Source organism: Dipteris shenzhenensis, chromosome 11 (assembly GCF_047967505.1).
Source record: "Dipteris shenzhenensis isolate YYH24624 ecotype China chromosome 11, Dip_SZ_1.0, whole genome shotgun sequence".
Lineage (NCBI taxonomy): Eukaryota > Viridiplantae > Streptophyta > Polypodiopsida > Gleicheniales > Dipteridaceae > Dipteris > Dipteris shenzhenensis.
In genome coordinates, this window is record NC_141606.1 from 17,273,161 (window position 1) to 17,288,643 (window position 15,483).

At 37.9% G+C, this 15,483-nt stretch overlaps 1 pseudogene; it reads right to left on the minus strand.

Annotated features, from left to right (window-relative positions):
• Nucleotides 1-8,427: 8,427 nt before the first annotated feature.
• LOC147896690 (tropinone reductase-like) lies at nucleotides 8,428-9,725 on the minus strand (annotated as a pseudogene).
• Between the last annotated feature and the right edge of the window lie 5,758 nt (nucleotides 9,726-15,483).

Consider the following 15,483-nt stretch of genomic DNA (forward strand, 5'->3'; position numbering starts at 1 on the left):
TCTATGTGTGTTGTTTTGAGTGGAGCCTTTGTGGCTGACTGATAGGAATTTCTTGTGAGGTTGCAAGAAGCTCCATAGGGATGCGTAACCACTTTGTAACCATTAGTGAGTGTGGAGGTTACTAAGTAATCGAAGTGTTTCTTGGTTGAAGGTTTATTGTCAAAGAGCTTCTATATACATTTCAAGTAGTTTATTGCTACGAAGTTTTTTGTCGTGAACTTGAGTTCTCTGAGTAAGAACATTTTTGCTCATATTTATGATTTACCAATAGTGGTATCAAGGTAGTAGATGATCTTTTGACTCTTTGGTGTGTGTAATCAGAGAAATAGAGAATTAGCATCTCTGTTGTGGAAATTTTCATAGGTCGGTAAAGGTAGTAGAGATTCTAAAGTCCTTAAGAGGATCTACACATGCAAAATGCCTTACTCACTGTAATCTGAAGTTGATTGTGATTAAGATTTTGCTTTCTGAACTTGGCAGGGTAGTGTTGACTATCGAGATTTAGGCTCTTTGTGAGCAATTCTCATCGAGCTCTTTATGAGCAATTTTTGTTGGGCTCTTCGTGAGCATGTTATTTTGAGTGTTAGTAGTAGTCTTGGTGATGGTTATGTTTTGTAGTTGGTCAATCTCCCTCATTTTGGCTGAGGGGATTAGTAGTAGTCTTTGTGATAGTTATGTTTTGTAGTTGGTTATTCTTGGGATTTGGTGCTCATCCTTGTGTGGTTGATCTTAGTGTTGAGGTTAGTTGCATGGTGAAGTTTGTGTGGCCACCTGGCTAGCTGACATGCAATCAACTATGTAGAGAATGCATGAAGTAAGCTACTTTCACTCATCTCTTCCAGTCGGTTTGATGAGAGTCAACCTCCAAGAATTCAGGGAGGCAAGATGACTACTGGCATCCTCTAGAGATTAGGAATCTTCATCGATTGGTCCTTATTGCTGGCGAGTACATGAATAAGGTGGTTATCTCAGCTCTTATTTGAGGGCGTCTATCACCATTTTCTAGGTCTACATGTGTGTTGTTTTGAGTGGAGCCTTTGTGGTTGCCTCATAGGAATTTCTTGTGAGGTTGCAACAAGCCCTTAGGGATGCATAACAATTAGTGAGTTTGTGGATGATATTGAGTAATTGAAGTGTTTCTTGGCTGATAGTTTATTGTCAAAGAGCTTCTCTATACATTTCATGTAGTTTGTTGTTACGTCTTTTTTCTTGTGAGCTTGAGTTCTCTCAGTAAGATCATTTTTTCTCATATTTTTGATCTACCAACAAGGTCTACCCAATATGATGTCATAGCCATCTGGTTGGTTGGGGAAATCCATTACAACAAACCACACTTGGTAGGTCAGACTAAAGGTCTAAATCTTGATGTCCCTTAGAACTCCTACCAGCGGTGGGGATCTAGCCAATTTGGCTATAAGGGTTGTGTTATCCATTTAGGTCATCCCCAATTGGTCCATCACTACTTAGTGACTATGCTTGCACCATCTCCTCCATCTAATTTTGTAGTCACACTCTTACCTTGGTAGGAGATGGGAAGTACTGCATTGGTGTCATCACTTTCAAAGTACTGGCCCCATTTGTTAGCAGGTACCTTGGGAAGATGTTGGGGGTCCATTGGGGGTTTGACTATCTAAGGGTCAAAAGACTCAAGAGCTACTATTTTTCCATTCATCCAATCCAAGAGGTCTCTCCATAGAGTGGGATTACCCCATAACAGTGTCATGATGGGCATCTTGATCTCAGTATGGACAGAAATGAGGCTAGTCGTACAATGTCTCAAGGCCCACTGATAGGTTCCCTGCCTATCAATTTTGACTCTGCTAAGCCATATAAGGACTTGTTGTGATCCTCCTTTAATTGTTGCAAGGTAGAGTCTATTTCAAACATCCACTGCATTCTTCCATTGAAGAGCATAGGGTAATTTCCTCTTCCACTCTTTTGGGCACTCACAAGGATTTGGAGGCCTTATTGATTGCCTGGTGCCTCGGATAGGTCGTATCATCTCCCTTGCTTTCCTTGAGTCTTTGCTCAAACTTCTGTTGTAACTTGGCACTCTTGTACCAAAGTTTTTCACCTCCATAAGGAATCATTTCTCTAGCAAGTGGTTTGGATATTCGTCTTGACTTTTGGGCACTATGGCACTATCTTTGGTAGGGGTCCTCTTCGCTCCTTCCCACAGCTTCCGCGTGTCATTAGAAAATGCAATTGATGGTATGGCTCTTGAGGGGTGCCCTTTAGGGGAAAGGGTCATATTGAGATGCATTTTACAATATCCATAATGCCACTAAAGAAATATGGCATGTTGATATGGCCCTTGCCCCTAAAGGGGACCCCTCAAGGGCCATATCTATAATTGCATTTTCCTTGGTTGTACAAGGAAATACATTTTCCTTGGTGCACTAATATATAACTCTAAGAACCAACACGGTGGTTGTCTTCTGTTTGCCGTTATTTATTTATTTAAGCTTCGAAGGAGGACACGTGGCTCAAGCTACCACATGTCCTCTCCTTTTTTCATGGTTATTAAGTAAAAATAGGTAATTCCATAACTCCAAGAACCAATGCGTGTTGTCCAATGATGACAGATGGCAAAGCTGTGGCAAAAGGCTACGTGATGGCAGTGGTCAGGCCAGATATTGCGATGTGCAAAGCAGGGCAGAGCTGCACAATGTAGTCAAACCAAAGAGTGTGCTACAAGAAGCAAGGCAGAGCTACCGCGTATCAAGCTCTATGGTGTTCAGAATGATAGATTGCATCTCATTATTACGCCAATGTTGGCATCATGACATCGAAATTTTTTTGGCAAGAGCGTGGGTCCACACCAAATTCAAAATCTCTCCCAAAAGTGCATCGCAACGAGGCCCTAAAATGCCCCAAAAATAGTTTCGTGATTGGCTATACCCAAGCAATCAATGACCCTTCATCATTAATACATTTTTAAGGACCAAAATATAAACAACTTTAGACGTTGTTGGAATAAGTCCTATTACAAGAACTTTTATCTTCTTGTTGAAAAATCATGACTTCAATAAGTAGACATCGCCTTGAAGCATTTGTACAAATAAGCATGGCAGTTGTAAATCCTTCGAGGTAACCTTAATTGATGCACTTTCCAAAGTGGTTATAATAGATTTCAACTTAGGTAGTTTCACTAATCTTGTATTCTTTTCACAAACTATACAATAAACTTTACCCAATTGTTTGGAGATTTTGTTTTCATTACAGTTACTACAGAAAGACTCATATAGAGTTGACTTGATGCAATAATGGAGAGTATGCAATCTATAATTAAAGAAAGAGCAAATATTTTGTTAGTGCCAGTACTAAATTTGAAATCAATCACTATGAAGAAACATTGAATACCTAGTTGCCATATCCAATTTGCTAAATGTGACTCTTGATAGGTAGGTTTCAATATACATAGTATTTTCATGCAATAGTTATCACATCAAGCATGTTTAGTACTATTATTGAGTGTTCTCCTTATAGCCAATGCTATGCTCCCAAAAGTTTAAACGTGTCTCCTACTTTTAAAAAATTTGATTGCTTATTGAAGAGTTTATTTTAGTTTAATGCAGCGTTATATTTCAATTCTCCTTCTTTGTAAAGTAAAGTCTCAAAATTTATAAGAATATTTACGGTGATCAAATCATTTGCTAATCCACCATACTCGATACAATACTTTCATCTCTTTGTTTGAAAGTAGTTCCTAGCTTGATGCCTATTTGTCAAAGTTACTAATGGAAGTTGGTTACCTTCTTCCTAGTTGATGAGGTTTTTGCAAAGTTCCTTGTACTTCAAAATAATAGTTTTGTGATAGAACTCTGGTTCAATATTGAGGGATGACCTCCTCTCTATTTGAGTAGATGGATCAAAAGAAATTGTATAGCTTTGAGTACCTCCACCATTTCAGAATTCTTATTACAAATAGCAAAGTTTGATATTCTAAAATAGTCCTCAATGTTTAAATCCATACAAAGAAACATATAAACGTTTTTCAAGACAAAGAACCTATTACTGGCTAATCCCTTTTGATTAGGGGTGGGAAAAAGTCAATACGGATGCAATACCATGAAGAAGATTAGGACTAGAGTATTGCACAAACAAAATGGAGAATGATTCCTTGGACAACACCTTGTTTCCTTTAGCATTAATGATATTTTACTCTGGTAGAATATAAATAACAAAAAAGTTTAGATTTTAGACCAATCACTCAACTAAGTAGCTGCATCGAATTCAGAATCAAAATTGAGTTTCTAATACATGGTATACTCAACCTCAACCGTTAATTGAACTTTCAAATTCAACACTTAAAGTGAAGAGAGTTTGAAATAAAGGTCTTTGAAACCCATTCAAAATTTAGTACAACAAAGCTGAACTGCCTGATCAATGAGATTTCATATTGAACAATATTTTAAAAAATATATCCTTGAAAAGATATTTGCTTTAATACATTGTAATGAATAATGCTATCCAACTACGAAACCAAATGCTAAATACTTAGATTGAAACTAATGATAGTAATAGTTTGGGACGTTCACTATGAATTGCTAACACATTTAACCATAAAACAATAATATATTCCATTTAAAGTGGCCAAAAAACGTTTACAACAGAGGTGGAAAAGAAATCCCCATCCCATAAACTCCACAAAAAAACCAAAAAAGGGGCATATGCAGGGAGAGACAATCAAGAGCAACAAAAATCTTATAACCTGCTATAGAAGAAGCTGGAGCATGCTTCAAACACCTACAAATGAAGAACTTACCATTGTTAACTCATTTGAAGAAGTAGTTCAAATGTTAAGTACTTAAATCAAAACTAATACTGCTACCCGTCTCATCAATAACAATATACTCACATCGAATGAAAAAATAACATCCAAATCCTTAAAGTATTACAAGACATTACTTAATATTAAGTATTGAATCACACTACTCAAGATCTTTACAACAAGTTTGAAAAAGGTTACTTAAATTGAAAGTAAACTTGGCAATGCATTAATTAACCTAATGCGCAAATGATAATGCAAATTCTTTCATTCTCATAATAATTGAAAACATTAGGTACAACTTTTGAAGGAAAATATACATGATGATAAAAAATGTTAGGGTTACCCTTGACATGAAGAGATACAAAGAAAAAATAGTAAACAATACACAAAATAAGAGAACAAGGAAAAAAATGAAATAGGAGAAATCATTAGAAAAATTTGCACCATGATTCTTTGCAATGGGAAAGTTGTTAAAGCAAACTACTCATGCCATTGCATAGCTTACATGAAGATTAACGCCTTACATTATACTACAAGCATAGCTAGCTAAAGATGTTGAAAAGAAGAACAATACAAAAAATTATTCATAGCGAGCACAAATCAAAAGCTAAGATGTTGCACAAACCTTGATGTCAACCATCTCAACATCCAAGAATTAAGGCCACCACGCATAATTGAGAACATGAAAGTGAAAAATAGATTTGTCATGTTCTTACACCATGACAATATTTTATAGTTTTAAGGACTTAACTCACTGGAGAACACCTTGGAGAATGAAGGTAGAGGCTGGCAACCATGCAACAATTGATTTGCCATCTTTGTACACCATGACAATATATATAAAGCTAAGGACTGAACTCACATAAGAATACATTGGAGAATCAAGAAAAATGCTAGAAACCATGTGGCCATAGATATGATTCTTACTTCCACCAAACCCCTTTGTATTTAATATCCCTTTCTTGCTCATCATTCAGATGAGGAGAATAGAAAGGGGGTGGCTAGACTAGACATAAAATAAACCAAAAGTAAAGTGCATGAAAATAGTAATGAAGCTTTGGATAGGTATGCATAGAATAGGAGTAAGAAGGCCAAGAATGTAAGATGAGATAAGATAACAACTCTAAAGCATGCAAATGAGTAAAGACATTAAAAAGAAAGATCTTTCAAAGATACCAAATATTGCAGTTGGATGCCAAAAAAAAAAACATGTTAGAAAGTGATCAATGGTGAAGCTAGAGTTTACAATGTTCAATTCACATACAGAAAAAAGAAAATATTTATGAAACTAGTAACGAATCATGGCTATGTGCCCCACATAATCTGCTATAGATTAGTAGGCTACATAGAGTAGAAAACCTTTGAAAGGAAATCACAGCTATAAGTCCGATGGCAAGGCCAATCTATCGTATTACTGTACGACTAAAAAACTTGCAATAGAAATGCAGCCCAAGCTTGAATAGTTTAATCACCATTCGTCATTCTCAGATCATGCTCATAATCAACTTGCATGAAGTTCTAACTACATGAGGGTTAGTTGAAGAACAAATATGACAAAGATGTGGCCTAGGTAAGTGAACCAAACCATTGCTCTTTCAATGTTAATAATAAACATTTGAGCCACACATCCTCCAAAATAATGATGAAATAGTGGTAACATTGCATAAACAAAACCTAGAAGCTATACTTTCAGATAAGGGATGCAAACTCATCAAAATTTTATAAGAAAAAATGACTTTCAATTAAAAATCAGCAACCATAAAGAGACAAAGTGATTGCTTCAAGAACCATTGAGAGCCCGCAAGATAGAGCCTGTTGCATAGTCTTCTTATCACTGCATGGCCTCATTTAAAGCGTGGCAAGAGAATGCTATATAACACCATCCAAATTAGAAGCCTGAACTAGTCAAAATTGACTCTCGGCTAGTATATAGGAAGGAAGCAACATGAAATGTCAATGGGTAGATAGGAGCTAGCAAGCAGCATGAAAGGTCGACGTGTAGATGGGAGTAGTGGAAGGAGCAACGTGAAGCTAAGAAGAACGGTGATGAACAATGGCCGACCAAGAGAAGCAACCCATATGATGAATGGCAAATGACTGCTAGAAAAATAAATACAATGAAGAAGAAAAAAACGAAAAAGAGAACAAAACATAAGGTTTTCTAGAGTTAGGTCTGCTCAACTTGACCATGCACATAAATTCGAAGGGCTAGCCTAAATTAGCTTAACAAGGGTAAAAAACTTAAGACTTTCAAAATTTGTGTCCTTCTAACTATATTTTATAGTTTACTTAAAAAGTTGCAATTTTTTCTTTAAGACATTCAAATATGGAGCAAATATGGAGACTTGAATTTTTGGGAAAAAGGTTTTTTGAGAACATGAAACAATGAAATTTTAAGTTTAGGGATGCCAAGAATGTTTAGGAATAGGTTAAAACGCTAACTTACAACATTATTAATTAACACTAATTAAATGAGTACTCTCATCAACTTGACCAAACTCACACAAATTGGAAGAGCTAGCCTAGTTACCATTAAAAACAACCCATCTTTCCACTTAACAGATCCAAAAACATAAGACTCTCGAATTTTAATTTGTCCTTCCCAAGTGTATTTTACTTTAAAAACTTGCATTTTTATCTTAAAAGCCTTCAAATATGAAGACTTGAATTTTGGACCGAAAGCCTTTGGGGAACATGGAACAATGAAATGTTAACTTTATGGGAGGGGTCTCAACAATGGCAAATGGCTCCTTGAGTCTCACACTCCATCGAATAAATTGTTTTGTTTTAGCTAAAAGTTTTATAATGTTGAATACACAAATGTATTTTTCCATTTAAAGTGGTGCTTTCAAGTAAGACACGTATTAGCTAATCAAAAAACTACAAAAGGTGAAATAAGATTGGATTCACACCACCCGTTGACCATCCTTAAAAAGGTGGTGTGAAGGGCTACCATCCTAGTTGCCCTAATAGGAGGGACGGGCCGAGACAACACAAAAGATTTGTACCCGACCCATGAAGGTCCACCTCCATGGCCAACCCCTCCAACTGCTAAATGATTGGCCTACTTCATCTCCACCAACCGCTATACCAATCACACGTTGGTGACATAAATTACTAGCCTAATGATCGCCGGCTGGTGTGAACCACCTAAACAAGTGGCCATCCTCCGATTCTATTTCCTCCTCGATAGGCAAGCGGGTGGTCTAAACCCATGCTAAGTGACCACCATAAGAAAGATGGAAATCGTGCAAACTACATACAATGAACGTGCAAAAGTTTTTACTTTTCACCTATATTTTCACTAGTAAAAATATTTCAAGTAAAAAAGTGCAATTTTAAAGAGAAACCTTAAAAATTTTGAAACCCGAGGTTTTAAGATTTGGTAAGAAAATTTTAAATTTCTGTGAAAATGCAGGTGGTAGAAAACGAGGCAAGGCGAATGGTGATTCCACCCCACGAAGAAGGATGAACAAGGCATGCACAAGAACGCCACCGCTGCAGCCACCTCTTTGGGCTATGCTTTTCGCCCCCATGAAATGTCTTTCACAATCTCCTCCGACTCCCCAAGTACCTCCGCCACCATTATCACCATCATCATCATCATCCTCCTCCTCCTCTCCTCCTTATCCATAGCAACAGTAACATTATGATCAAAAGAAACCAAAAAACACAGAACAAAACCCTTCTCTGTGGATCACCTCCGTCGAGAGCTCCATTGTTGCGAGTCCCGGAGCCACAGCATTCACCAAGACGCCATCCTTGACCCACTCCACTGCCAGCGCCCTTGTCAACTGACTCATCCCGGCTACAAAATCATGCACTGACGTTTAGTTCCCTCGAGCAGTAGGATCCCATTGGAGGCAGAAAAATTGCGAAGCATACCTTTTGTGAGTTTATATACTGTATAAGGGACTACAGTGGTAAGGAAACTGCCAACAGAGCTGATAAACACCATTCGTCCTCTCCCAGAAGCCTTTAGCAAAGGGTGACTGAGCTGAGATAAGTGGAAAGCGGATTCCCAGTTTGTTGCCATGATGAAATCGTAATCTTCATTCGTGACATCTAAGGTTGGCTTTGTCTTGGTGCTGCCCACGTTGTGAACCTGCCAATATTGAACAACATCATGAACAGAATGTCCAACACTTACAAGGAGGTTGCATGTTTAAGAGCTCCCAAACAGACTCATTTATACCTGCAGATTAAGTGTTAACTGGTAGCCTACCAGGATATGTTCGAACTTCCTGTCGAAATGCCTAGAGACTGCTTGTATCAGTTGGATGCGTGACACGGCTGAAGTTACATCGCAAGTTGAGCCTTCTATTACAAATCCAGCCTCTTTCCATTGCTATAGGCATTCTTCTAAATGAGCTTTTGTGCGGGCACAGGTATACACTGATGCTCCCAGACCGACTATCTCGTCCACTATTGCCTTTCTGCGAGATGGCAATGCAATGAATGAGCTGCCTTATGCCTTAACAGAACTTTACAGAAGTATGAGTAACAAACTCTCTCTCTCTCTCTCTCTCTCTCTGTCTCTCTCACACACACACACACCAAGGTTCTTCCCGACGCACCATACAACCGCAAACAAGACCTCAAGGAAAATGCATTTGTAATGCCTCGAGTACTGCCAGTCACGAGTGATGTGCGCCCTTGCAAGCTCCAACGAGCTGACAAATAGGTTGAGTCTCTTCCGATAGCATTCAGTCAAGTAGATTCCTATTGGAGGCAATTGGATTTAGGGGCACATGTCAGCCTGAAGCTCATCCGAACCTATCAGAGTTACGGGCACATGTTAAGATTGGAATCCGGTAGGTGAGAGAAGTATTCCTATTGGATATCCCCCTCTTGCCAGACCCTACCTGCTTGTGTAGCCCAACTGCATGAGTCCGGCATCCAATTGCCTTCCTGTAGGCTTCCGACTAGTCGCCTTCCCTGCTTGAACCATGCTTGAACCACCCCAAAAACGCTACATGTGCCCAGGGTGAGAGAAGATGAGGAATGTTGACGATCCACACTAAGCTAGATAGAGAGTCTAGGATCTAGACACCAGCATTTAATGTGAGAGATCGACGAAGAATTATTATCTTCTTTGATGTCACTTATGAGTCCTTTCTCATCTTTTCAACACTTTAAAGTTTATTTGAGGGTCATTTAGGCACGTTTGGCAGTTTGTGAGAATATAAAGCATTGACTATTGAAAGGTGTCCATTTAACATTATGTCCCCGCAGTCCAGTTGAACAAAATATTTTCAACACTTTATATGAGATAAAAGAGGGTCATTTATGAAAGGCCCATAACTATATGATAGAAAGGGTTAATTATTGAAAGCTGTCCATTATGTCACTAACAAAAAAAACTAAGAATCAAATAATAATAAGTTTGGGGGCATAAGGTACACTTAACGATAAGATGGAGGGCATAAGGTTGTATTCACTAAGGTCATTAACGTTAGGTAAGGTGTATCAAATTAGTTTATTAAAAAGGGAGGTCGAGGTGGTGAAGTTGTCTATATATCTGCAAAGGCTTGCTCAGTCATGGCAATATTGAATGCTAGAATTGTCTCCTAAATATGTATGTCTTATGGCGAGAATGGAGGCGACAAATAGGAGTTGTCAATAAGGGAGTATGAAGGGGTATGAAGGGAAAGATACTGGCAAGCAGAGGACTTATGAGTGGAAGAATGAGAGTGAGAAAACAATAATGTGCTCATCGTAGGCTATTGTTTGTTGAGAGTGATGAAGGAGAGGACATGCCAAAGGGTTTGCTAGCTAGAGATGTGGAAGAGTTTGTGTCATCCACAATGGAAGAGTCATTGTGTCAGGCAAAGGTTGTGCTCCGGTAAATGATTGTGTGAAGCCCAAGCTAGATGTATCTATGGGACATAGCCCGTAATGGAACATGAGACATAAGAGTTGCATGACTTTGAGGGGCTTCAAGCTTGGTGTTCAAGTGATGGGTGGATGCACACCAAATCAAGCAAGATCCTACGCATAGAAGTTCAATTGAGAAACATGTGAATAGCCTTAGCATAGATGAATAGATTAGATGCACAATAGGAAGAGTTAGCTCGTTGCATAGAGATATCAATTGAGATTTCCAAAGTCTCACTATTAACAACCCGAGTGGATGTACAATTATTAAAACATTGTAACTATTAGGTTTTTTTTTTTCAATGGGGGGACATATGCAAATAGTAAGGGATGTTATGCCCTCTTGCCAAGGGTTAATGTACTCCTTGCCAATGCTATGCATTTTTTGAATCCCTCTATGGGGGATTAGACATACACACATGTATGATTAGTCTTTTTGTAGTTTTATTTTTATTCAATGGGGGGACATCAAAACTCTTTAGTTTTGCCTTGCAATAGATCCAAGAGCATGGAAAGAGAAAAGGACTAGAGTGACCTTCGAAATGATTATCCACAAATTCGGAAAGTTCTAAGGATTGTGAGGTTAGTGTTACAACAAAAGTAGTAGGGGAGTCCTAGATTGTGTATCCTTCCTAGGTAACATTGCAAACAGGTTTTTGAGAATGTTATGTCTTGCTAGTCTTTGCTTAATTGAGAGGGGAGGCACAATTTTTTATCTTCATTTGCAAATGGTACTATAACAAGTACTCAATGTATAAATAGGCTTATATAAAAGTATATAATTTGGGATAAAAAGCATCCAATTTGTGGAGCCATTATATGTAGGAACTTAAAGTAAAAGAATTTATGAAGAATTTGCATATTTTCATGGGATGTTTGGATCTTGCATGAAGTCAACCCTATGTCCAATCTACCATCTCTAAGAATATTAGCACTAGGTTTTACAAATCGAGATGAGGGCTAAAGCATGATTAGGTGTAGTCATTTCTTTTGAGGTCCAAGAAATATATTGCAATATGGATAACTACCAGGAGTTGCATGCGCAAGAGACTATACTCTCTAACTTGAGAGATGGCCTAAGCAATGTGAAAGGTGTGCATAGCTTAGACTAGCTAGCTACAAAGAAAGTGACATTAGCTATACCACCATATTGGTTCAAGACAACACCACAGTGCTAATATTGTAAGCACATTAAGGGTCCTTAAATGGATAGATTTTCAATGTACTATTTATAATTTGTTGGATGAGTAGGTAGAGCTATACCTTAGATTTATGGATGAGAACCTTGAAATAAGGGTTGTGGGAAGAATAGCTTTAAACATTGCAACAGTTGGTATGTTAAAGAGACATGAATGTGCTTTACTATAAAACACACATTGGCTCGGCAAGCTTTAAATGACCTGAGATATGGTCATCTTGGGTTGTTGCTTCATGGAGATAGATGCCCATGTCTCCCAAGTAAATTTCTACTATCGCCTACATAGATCCTTGTTGTGTGTTGTGAGGGTAGGAAAGTTTGACACTCTAAGTTCTGTGTGGAAGTGAGTGGTTTATCCAAAGGGAGATGTGGGATGGCACCACATTGAATGCATTTGTGGGACTTACCCACAAATGAATATAGTGACTTGATAACTTGGTCATGTAAAATGGCAAAGATTTAAAATGGTTAAGGTTGAAGGATCAGACAAAAAGAGATGGCTATTTGTTTGCCTAAACGAATACAATGACTTCGTAACTCGATCATTGCAAAAGGGTAGAGATTTAAAATGGTTGATGTTAAAGGATCAAACAAAAAGAGATGGCTATCATCTTATAAGACCACTCGACTAAAAGAACTTATAGGCTACATAATACAATCAATCCCAACATATGTGCTTCACAATTTCATAGAATATTAGCAACACTAATCTTGTTGAAAAACTCTTTTAACAACAAGATGAAATATAGAGTGGACACTCATACAACAAGAAGATGACAATTTTGGTGCAGATTATCTTTATTCATTTGCTTGATTCTATAATTGATACAAGTCTACCAATAGACTCTAAAAAGTTCAAGAAAGTGTGGTACACATACTATTTCTATATTTCAAATGATAGGGAGCATAACACCTTGTTTGTCCAAGATTCTTTCCTATTGCATTGGGATTGGTTAATCTAATATGATTGACAAGTACAAGAAATAATAAAACAATAGTGGGTGCGGTCAAATGGTGATTCCTCTTGATTTAAATCAAGCCATGGATTCTATTTTGTTGCCCTTACTAGTCTAAACATGATGCAAAGTTCTTCTGATGACAAGGGGAAACATGAAGGATGTGGTGCTATTATTAAGTGAGTTTTTCATTGACATAATTTTACATGCCCTCATGATAGGTTGCAAAATCCTCATGGTGTAGCAACATGGCTTGTCTCTATAGGGGCAAAATCGACATACATTAAACAAAGCCTCAATAACAAGTACGTAGAGTGTTCCATGATGTGAAAGTAGATGAAGTACAAAGGGAAACATATGATAGTAGGCTTACATATAACATCTCCTTTGGGGCATATTCAACATACAGTAAACAAACACTCAACTATAGTTTAGTACTATGCAAACTGTTCCACCACATGGAAGTGAATGAAGTACAAAGCCTTAACAATAGTTTAGTATGTAGAGTGCTACGAGAAAGGGAATGCAGAGTGTTCCATAATGTGAAAAAGTGGAAGGCGGGATATATAAGATTGTGACACCATTGATGGGATACAAAGTTTGCACAACACTGTGGGGCTTTTCAGACAACTACCTTTATCTCAAAACATGACAACTTTCAGGCTATTTTTGGAATGCATGCATCATGGGAGATTATGAGAAATATGAGGACATTACAATTCTGAAACAATAGGATTGTTTCACATTTCCCTCTACATGGAGAATGTGTCAAAGAGACAAATAATGTACTACAATTTGGGGAATTTGATGGATTCAATTATCTCACTAATACACTAGAATAGGGATATAACTTTACGATTCTCACTGCCTTTGAGGAAACAAGAAAGATGACCCATACTTGTGTTGTAGTTTGCCAATACCCAATGCATTTGAGGACCATTGGGGACCGACCAATGAGAAGTGGGATGTAGTTGTTGGAGGTATTTGGTACATCAAAGAAAAGCATACTTAGATTAGGGGAAATTTGGGCTAAGGACTAGTAAGAAATGAGATTAGGGGAACTTTGGACTAAGGATGTTAAGAAATTAGATTAGGGGGTTAGCCAATAGGATGGATTGAGCATTTAAAGAATGGAGGGTTTTATGGCTCTTTTGATTGGTGGGACAATTGATAGCATGCCCAATTTCACCTCTAATCACTTTAGTAAAAGTCTTCAAAATGCATCGTGGCTGTTGGATCATCCTTAGACATAAAAAAGGGATGATTCACAATAGAAAAGGTTGATCCTAGCCCTTGAGAGTGCGTGTAGTTGTAGTGATCTTATCATGGCACCCATGCAAATAGAGATTTAATGCATCTCGATGGCCACTAATGAGCACTTAGAAAGAGCCCTAGATCTATATGGTGATGGACTCGTGATGACGGATAGGTGTGGCATGCACACCCTTGGATGGAAGCCAAATCGATAGTGCAAACTAGGCACATGGCCTAGAGGCTAGTGTATTTAACGAGGTGTCCACTTGGCTGGTGGCTGGTGAGATCTTAGGTGAGAAGTAGATCTAAGGGTGAGAGATAGGAACCTCATGTGGCCCTTGGATGGAAAGCACGTCTAATGGTGGAGATTTGGTGAGCTTCCACCTGGCTTGGGTAGTTAATGCAGTAGCCACTTGGCCCAAAAGATCTTATGAGCCCTTAGATAGATAGGTTGAGCTAAGGGTTAGGATTATAATTAGGTGCCTGACATGTGCCCTTGGATGGGCGAGAGATCAAAACATGGAGAAAAGCTACTTCATGTGCACCTTTGGATTAACTAGGATGATCCAATGGATCACAAGGGGATCACAAGCCCATTCTACATGCACCTTTAGATGAAGTATTAATGCATCCACACCACTCAAATGCACATGACATGTTATACCTCTCTCTAATAATTGTAAAACCCTCTCATGAATTGCATCTTACAATGCCAGTTTGCACTTGAGGATTAAAATGCCACTTTGAACTTGAGGATTAGGAGGTTCACCATTTTCCTAATCATATCCTTGTGAGGCCCCTTTTGACTTAAAACTTTCCTAAATATGATTAGATAAGAGTCCACAAACATTTGTCTAGTACTCAAGTATCTAGTTAGAGTTATTACATTTCATATGTAAGTTGTGTCTAGAGGAAAGAAGGGTAAAAAGATCTTCAAAATGGATGTAGATCTGACTTATGAGAACATTATGGGGTGTCTTGGAAGTAGCAAGGATAGCTACTTGTTGAATGACTAAAAAGCACCGGGATAGGTGCATTAAACCACAAACCTACTAGCTTGTACATGTGAGTAACTATCTTCTAGTCAACAAGTCTTAACAAGACAATTATTCCTAGTCTTGAACATGTGCAAAACATCACATATATGCTTGATTGACCATTAATGTGCTATAATTATGCATGCTTCTGGAGCTATGGTGCTCCAATGAGTTTTTAAGAAATGAAATTTATATTGGATAGTACTATACTCTAGCAAAGTATGTGTTTGTAGAAAAAAGTGTATAATAATTACATAGGTCTAAATAGCCTCTGAAACACCATGAAAATGGTGCTCTTAAATTTCCTTCCTGAGCTTTAATTCTTCATTATATAGATGGATATGCTGGATCAACTTGATTATTTTTTGTTCAACCATTGCAAAATAA